The following is an 8,384-nucleotide window of genomic DNA, read 5'->3' as shown; positions in this document are numbered from 1 at the left end:
GATTTGGGTCGGCTCGCCCAGGGAGGGTCGGGTCATGCCGTGCCGTGTGTGGGTGCCCCAACACACGTGGCCGTGCCAAAAATTCTAAGTCGTCACCGCCCATGTGTCTTTTGCACATTCGTGTGACCCGTTTTCCCGATGCTCCCTCGGGCCTTCATTCGGGTCGTGCACCCATGGAAACCCCAAATTTCGTTTGGGCTGTGCACACATGGAAACCCCAAATTCTGTTCGGGCGGGGTCGGGTCGTGTCGTGTGTGGGTGCGCATGCAAACGCGTTCGGGCTAGTCGAGTGGGGTTGGGTCGTGTCGTGCCATGCGTGGGTGCTCGGGAACATGTGGCCGTGCAAAAAATGTTAGGGTGTGACCACCCGTGTGCCTCCTGCACGTTCGCGCGACCCGTTTTCCCGACGCTCCGTCGTGCCTTCATTCGGGCGGGTCAGGTCGTGCCATGCGTGGGTGCTCGGGCATATGTGGAAGTGCCAAAAATGCTAAGTCATGACCCCCCATGTGCCTTCTACACGTTCGTGCAGCCCGTTTGGCCGACATTGCCTTGTGCCTTCGTTCGAGTCGCGCACCCATGGAAACCCCAAATTTCGTTCGGGTTGTGCATATAAGGAAACCCCAAATTTTGTTCGGGTCGGGTCATGTTATGTCATGTGTGGGTGCCCGTGCAAACGCATTCGGGCAGGTCAGGTCGGCTATCACAAGGCTGTTCGGGTCGTGTCGTGCCGTGTGTGGGTGCCCGAGCACACGTGGGCATGCCAAAAATGCTATGTCGTGACCGCCCATGTGTCTTCTACAAGTTCGTTTGGCCCGTTTTCCTGATGCTCCCTCATGCCTTCGTTTAGGTTGTGCGCCCACGGAAACCATGAAATTTCGTTTGGGTCGTGCGCCCATGGAAACCCCAAATTTCGTTCGGGTGGGTCGGGACGTGTCGTGTGTGGGTGCCTGTGCAAACGGGTCGGGTCGTGTCATGTCATGTCGTGTGACGGTGCCCAGGGCACACGTGGCCGTATAAAAAATGCTAAGTTGTGAAGGGGGGTGGACCTTGTGCATGATCGTTTTGCCCGTTTGCTTGAATCTCCCTTGTGACTTCATTTTGGTCGTGTGTCGGAGCCCACGTAAACTCGTTCGAGCGGGTCGTTTGTCGTGTAAACACTCGCTCGAGCGGGTCATTTTCCATGTAAACTCGTTCGGGTGGGTCGTTTGAGGGCGCCCGTGTAAACTTGTTCGGGTGGGTCGGGCGAGGTCGGCCGTGCAAAAATGTTCGGGCGGGTAGAGCGAGGGCGTCCGTGTAAACCCGTTCGGGCGGGTTGTTCGGGCTAGGGCGTTTGTGCAAACCCGTTCGGGTGGGTCGTTCTGGCAGGTCGGGCGAGGGCGTCTGTGCAAACCCATTCAGGTGGGTCGGGCGAGGGCGTCCGTGCAAACTCATTCGGGCGTGTCATTTGAGGGCGCCCGTGTGAACTCATTCGGGTGGGTTGTTCGGGCGAGGGCGTGCCCGGGCGAATGAGACCATATCAAAAATGCTAAGTTGTGACCCAAGGTTGGCTTTGTACACGTTCGTGCAGCTCGTTTTCCCGGCTCTCCCTTGTCGCTTCGTTTCGGTCGTTCGGGCACCCATGCAAAATTGTTCGGGCGGGTCATTTGAGGGCACCCGTGTGAACTCATTCGGGCGGGTCGTTTGAGGGCGCCCGTGTGAACTCGTTCGGGTGGGTCATTTGAGGGCGCCCGTGTGAACTCGTTCAGGTGGGTCGTGTGAGGGCGCACGTGTGGACACGTTCGGGCGGGTCGTTCGGGCGGGTCATTTGAGGGCGCCCGTGTGAACTCATTCGGGCGGGTTGTTCGGGCGAGGGCGCGCCCAGCGAACGAGCCCGTATCAAAAATGCTAAGTTGTGACCCGAGGTTGGCTTTGTGCACGTTCGTGCAGCTCGTTTCCCGGCTCTCCCTTGTCGGTTCGTTTCGGTCGTTCGAGCGGGTCGTTTGAGGGTGCCCGTGTGAACTCGTTTGGGCGGATCATTTGAGGGCACCCGTGTGAACTCGTTTAGGCGGGTCGTTCAGGCGGGTCGTTTGAGGGTGCCCGTGTGAACTCATTCGGGCGGGTCGTTCGGGTGAGGGCACGCCCGGGCGAACGAGCCCGTATCAAAAATTCTAAGTTGTGATCCGAGGTTGGCTTTGTGCACGTTCGTTCAACTCGTTTTCCCGTCTCTCCCTTGTCGGTTCGTTTCTTTCGTTCAGGCGGGTCGTTTGAGGGCGCCCGTGTGAACTCGTTTGGGCAGGTCGTTCGGGCGGGTCGTTTGAGGCCACCTGTGTGAACTCGTTCGAGCGGGTCGTTTGAGGGCACCTGTGTGAACACGTTCGGGCGGGTCGTTCAGGCGGGTCGCTTGATGGCGCCCGTGTGAACTCATTCGGGCGGGTCGTTCGGGTGAGGGCGCGCCCGCGTGAACGAGACTGTATAAAAAATGCTAAGTTGTGACCTGAGGTTGGCTTGTGCACGTTCATGCAGCTCGTTTGCCTGGCTCTCCCTTGTTGGTTAGTTTCGGTCGTTTGGGAGGGTCGTTTGAGGGCGCCCATGTGAACTCGTTCGGGCAGGTCATTCGGGCAAGGGAGTGCCCGGGCGAATGAGCCAGTATCAAAAATGCTAAGTTGTGACCCGAGGCTAGCTTTGTGCACATTCGTGCAGCTCGTTTGCCTGGCTCTCCCTTGTCCATTTGTTTCAGTCGTTCAGGCGGGTCGTTTGAGGGCACCCGTGTGAACACATTCGGGCGAGTCGTTCGGGCGAGGGCGCGCCCGCGCGAATGAGCCCGTACCAAAAATGCTAAGTTGTGACCCGAGGTTGGCTTTGTGCACGTTCGTGCAGCTCGTTTGCCCGGCTCTCCCTTGTCGGTTCGTTTCGGTCATTTGGGCGGGTCGTTTGAAGGCGCCCGTGTGAACTCATTCGGGCGGGTCGTTCGGGTGAGTACGCACCCGGGCGAACGAGCCCAAATCAAAAATGCTAAGTTGTGACCCGAGGTTGTCTTTGTGCACGTTTGTTCAGCTCGTTTTTCGGGCTCTCCCTTGTTGTTTCGTTTTGGTCGTTCGAGCGGGTCATTTGAGGGCGCTTGTGTGAACTCGTTCGGGCAGGTCGTTCGGGCGGGTCGTTTGAGGGCGCCTGTGTGAACTCGTTCAGGCAAGTCGTTCGAGCGGGTCGTTTAAGGGCACCCGTGTGAACTCGTTCGGGCGGGTCGTTTGGGCGGGTCGTTTGAGGGTGCCCGTGTGAACTCGTTCGGGCGGGTCGTTCGAGGGAGGGCGGTCCCGGGAGAACGAGCCTGTATCAAAAATGCTAAGTTGTGACCCGATGTTGGCTTTGTGCACGTTCGTGCAGCTTGTTTGCCCGGATCTCCCTTGTCGGTTCGTTTCGGTCGTTCGGGCGGGTTGTTTGAGGGTGCCTGTGTGAACTCGTTCGGGCGGGTCGTTCGGGCGAGGGCGCGCCCAGGCGAACGAGCCCGTATCAAAAATGCTAAGTTGTGACCCGAGGTTCGCTTTGTGCACATTCGTTCAGCTCGTTCACCGGGCTCTCCCTTGATGCTTCATTTCGGTCATTCAGGCGGGTCGTTTGAGGGCGCCCGTGTGAACTTGTTCAGGCGGGTCGTTTGAGGGCACCCGTGTGAACTCGTTCGGGTGGGTCATTTGAGGGCGCCCGTGTGCACTCGTTCGGGCGGGTCGTTCGGGTGAGGGTGAGTGAGCCCGTATCAAAAATGCTAAGTTGTCACTCGAGGTTCGCTTTGTGCACGTTCGTGCAGCACGTTTGCCTGGCTCTCCCTTGTCTGTTCGTTTCGGTCGTTCGGGCGAGTCATTTGACGGCGCCCGTGTGAACTCATTTGGGCGGGTCATTCGGGCAAGGGCACGCCTGGGCGAACGAGCCCGTACCAAAAATGCTAAGTTGTGACCCGAGGTTGGCTTTGTGCACGTTCATGCAGCTCGTTTGCCCGGCTCTCCCTTGTCGGATCGTTTCAGTCGTTTGGGCGGGTCGTTTGACGGCGCCCATGTGAACTCGTTCGGGCGGGTAATTTGAGGGCATCCGTGTGAACTCGTTTGGGCGAGGGTGCACCTGGGCGAACAAGCCCATATAAAAAATTCTAAGTTGTGACCCGAGGTTGGCTTTGTGCACATTCGTTCAGCTCGTTTGCCTGACTCTCCCTTGTTGCTTCGTTTCGGTCATTCGGGCGAGTCGTTTGAGGGCACCCCTGTGAACTCGTTTGGGCGGGTCGTTTGAGGGCGCCCGTGTGAACTCGTTCAGGCGGGTCGTTTTAGGGCGCCCATGTGAACTCGTTCGGGCGGGTCGTTTGGGCGGGTTGTTTGAGGGCACCCGTGTGAACTCGTTCGGGCGGGTCGTTCGGGCGGGTCGTTCGACCGAGGGCGCTCCTGGGCGAACGAGCCCGTATCAAAAATGCTAAGTTGTGACCCGAGGTTGGCTTTGTGCACGTTTGCGGAGCTCGTTTGCCCGGCTCTCCCTTGTTGGTTCATTTCGGTCATTCGGGCGGGTCGTTTGAGGGCTCCCGTGTGAACGCGTTCGGGCAGGTCATTTGAGGGCGCCCGTGTGAACTCGTTTGAGAGGGTTGTTCGGGCAAGGGCGCGCCCTGGCGAACGAGCCTGTATCAAAAATGCTAAGTTGTGACCCAAGGTTGGCTTTGTGCATGTTCGTTTAGCTCATTTTCTGGGCTCTCCCTTGTTGCTTCGTTTCGGTCATTCGGGCGGGTTGTTTGACGGCGCCCGTGTGAACTCGTTTGGGCGGGTAGTTTGAGGGCACCCGTGTGAACTCGTTCGGACGGGTCGTTCGGGCGAGGGTACACCCAGGCGAACGAGCACATATAAAAAATGCTAAGTTGTGACCCGAGGTTGGCTTTGTGCACGTTCGTGCAGCTCGTTTGCCCGACTCTCCCTTGTCGGTTCGTTTTGGTCGTTCGGGCGGGTCGTTTGAGGGCGCTCGTGTGAACTCATTCGGTCGGGTCATTTGAGGCTGCCCATGTGAACTCGTTCAAGCGAGGTCATGCCCGAGCGAACGAGCCCGTATCAAAACTGCTAAGTTGTGACCCGAGGTTGGCTTTGTGCACGTTCGTGTAGCTCGTTTGCCCGCCTCTCCCTAGTCTATTCATTTCGGTCGTTCGGGCAGGTCGTTTGAGGGCGCCCGTGTGAACTCGTTCGAGCAGGTAGTTCGGGAGAGGGCGCACTCGAGCGAACGAGCCCATATCAAAAATGCTAATTTGTGCCCCGAGGTTGGCTTTGTGCACGTTCGTGCAACACGTTTGCCCAGCTCTCCCTTGTCGGTTCGTTTCGGTCGTTCGGGTGGGTCGTTTGATGGCGCCCGTGTGAACGCGTTTGAGCGAGGGCGTGCCCAGGTGAATGAGCCCATACCAAAAATGCTAAATTGTGACCCGAGGTTGGCTTTTTGCACGTTCGTGCAGCTCGTTTTCCCGTCTCTCCCTTGTCGGTTCGTTTCAGTCATTCGGGTGGGTCGTCTGAGGGTGCCCATGTGAACTTGTTCGGTTGGGTCGTTTGGGCGAGTGCGCACCCGGGTGAACTAGCCTGTATAAAAAATGCTAAGTTGTGACCCGATGTTGGCTTTGTGAATGTTCGTGCAGCTTATTTGCGCGACTCTCCCTTGTCGGATCGTTTCGGTCGTTCGGGAGGGTCATTTGAGGGCGCCCATGTGAACTCGTTTGGGCGAGTCGTTCGGGCGAGGGCGCGCCCGGGCGAACGCGCCCGTACCAAAAATGCTAAGTTGTGACCCGAGGTTGGCTTTGTGCATGTTCGTGCAGCTCGTTTGCCCGACGCTCCCTTGTCGGTTCGTTTCGGTCGTTCGGGTGGGTCGTTTGAGGGCGCTCGTGTGAACTCGTTCGGGCGGGTCGTTCGGGCGAGTGTGCGCCCGGGCGAACGAGCCCGTATCAAAAATGCTAAGTTGTGTCCCGAGGTTGGCTTTGTGCACATTCGTTCAGCTCGTTTGTCGGGCTCTCCCTTGTTGCTTCGTTTCGGTCGTTCGGGCTGGTCGTTTGAGGGCGCTCGTGTGAACTCGTTCGGGCGGGTCGTTTGAGGGCGCCCGTGTGAACCCGTTCAGGCGGGTCGTTTGGGCGGGTCATTTGAGGGCACCCATGTGAACTTGTTCGGGCGGGTCGTTTGGGTGGGTCATTTGAGGGCGCCTGTGTGAACTTGTTCGGGCAGGTCGTTCAGGTGAGGGCGCTCCCGGGCGAACGAACCCGTATCAAAAATGCTAAGTTGTGACCCAAGGTTGGCTTTGTGCACATTCGTGCAACTCGTTTGCCCGGATCTCCCTTGTCGGTTCATTTCAGTCGTTAGGGTGGGTCGTTTGAGGGTGCCCATGTGAACTCGTTCGGGTGGGTCGTTCGAGCGAGGGCGCGCCCGGGCGAACGAGCCCGTATCAAAAATGTTGAGTTGTGTCCCGAGGTTGGCTTTGTGCACGTTCATTCAGCCCGTTTACCAAGCTCTCCCTTGTTGCTTTGTTTCGGTCATTCCGGCAGGTCGTTTGAGGGCGCCTGTGTGAACTCGTTCAGGCAGGTCATTCGGGTGGGTCGTTTGAGGGCGCCCGTGTGAACTCGTTCGGGCGAGTGCGCAACCGGGCGAATTAGCCCGTATGAAAAATGCTAAGTTGTTACCCGAGGTTGGCTTTGTGCACGTTCATTCAGCTCATTTGCGGCTCTCCCTTGTTGCTTCGTTTCGGTTGTTCGGGCGGGTCATTTGAGGGCACCCGTGTGAACTCGTTCGGGCGTGTAAGGTCCTTGGATACGGGCGCGTTCGAGCGCCGGGTGAAGTTACTATGCACGGGCGCATGGGCAGGCGCGGGCACACGGGTGGGCGCGGGCGCACGGGCGGGTGCGGGCTGCACGACCGGCGAGTGGGTCTACACGACAGGTGGGCGAGGCTGCACGGCGAGTAGGTGAGGCTGCACGGTGGGCAGGTCTGCACGACAGGCAGGCGGGTCTGCACAACGGGCGGGTGAGCGCACACGGGTGGGTGAGCACACACGAAAATGCGACGAAACTATGCACGACAATGCGACGATAACAACAAAACTCATAAATACGACTAAGTGTTGGGCTGTCTTTATAGCGAATTGAAAGAGGATTAGCATGAGAGCAGGGCTGATACTTGGAGAACGTTTATGGGGTGCATTGGAGGTATTTTGGGGGTTGGCCAAGGGGCTGACACCCCACATGAAAACCCATGTAACATGCATATATATAAGTGAGCATGGAGGCTCATTTCAACATAAGTCTTTCGCTCATATACCTTCGTAAGGCAAAGAGGAGTGTGCAGTTTGGTTAAGGAAATGCGCATACCTCATGCGCATTAGACATGGGAAGTTGTGCAGGTTTTGTCTTATGTAATGGTTGGCAAAGAGTGCCATGTGTGAGTGGATTCTTGTACACGGTTTTATGCAGGACTTGGCAAAGGGTCTTGGGTGGCTCGAGTGAGCACCTCCCTTCGTGCAAGGGTGCAGAACATGTTGTAAAAGGTAGGTGGCCTATCTTTTGTAAAAATTGGTTAAGTGTGAGACTTTGTTCAGCCAAGACACGCTTGTTGTAAAAATCTGATATTCTTAATAAAATTGCTGGGCAGACTTTTAGGGAGCTACCCCTCCCTTTATACTTGTTTGCAATTGTTGATTTTCTCGGTTAATTGCATATGGATAATGAATGAGTATAGGCTTCATTAAAGTACAAAGGATAATGCTTTTACTTGGTTGTGAAACACAAACTAAGTATGTTAATATTGGAGTAGGCGTAGTCCACGAAAGTTAGTATTGTTAAAAAGAAAGCGTTCGGTGGTGCCGCACCTCGCTACAAGCGGTTGGAAGATCACCGCAGGTGTAGGGGTGTGACAGTTGGTATCAGAGCTCGGTCGAAGCTGGTGATAGGTGAAGCAGGTGCAGATAAGGTTATGGAGAACAGTCTGGGTTTCGTAGACTTGATGGTTTATGGCAAGGCCATTCAAGCTCTGGTAGACACGGGTGCTACACATAACTTTATGACAACACGGTTAGCAAAAGAGACTGGGCTGGAGGTCAAGGCAGTGAACTCTAGAGCTAAGGTGGCAGGTTTGGTACACGATGTACCTGTGCAGATGAAAGAATGGAAGGGTCAGTTGGACTTCATAGTGATGGAGATGAATGACTTCGATGTGATACTTGGACAAGAATTCTTGAAGGGCAACAAGGCTATTGTTGTCCCCTTCTGTGATGAAGATGTTGCAAAAACGACTATGATGGAGAATGAACTTGAGGTTGATCAAGTTGAACTAGGGTCGTGCAGTTTGTCAACATGGATGGATGAGGTCACTCACAGGGAGGAGCCTCATGATGATGAAGTAAGTGATGATACTTGTGTTTCATTT

Source organism: Pinus tabuliformis, chromosome 7 (assembly GCF_031772625.1).
Source record: "Pinus tabuliformis cultivar Carrire ecotype Pingquan chromosome 7, CPIR1, whole genome shotgun sequence".
Taxonomy (NCBI): domain Eukaryota; kingdom Viridiplantae; phylum Streptophyta; class Pinopsida; order Pinales; family Pinaceae; genus Pinus; species Pinus tabuliformis.
This window is presented reverse-complemented; position numbering follows the sequence as displayed.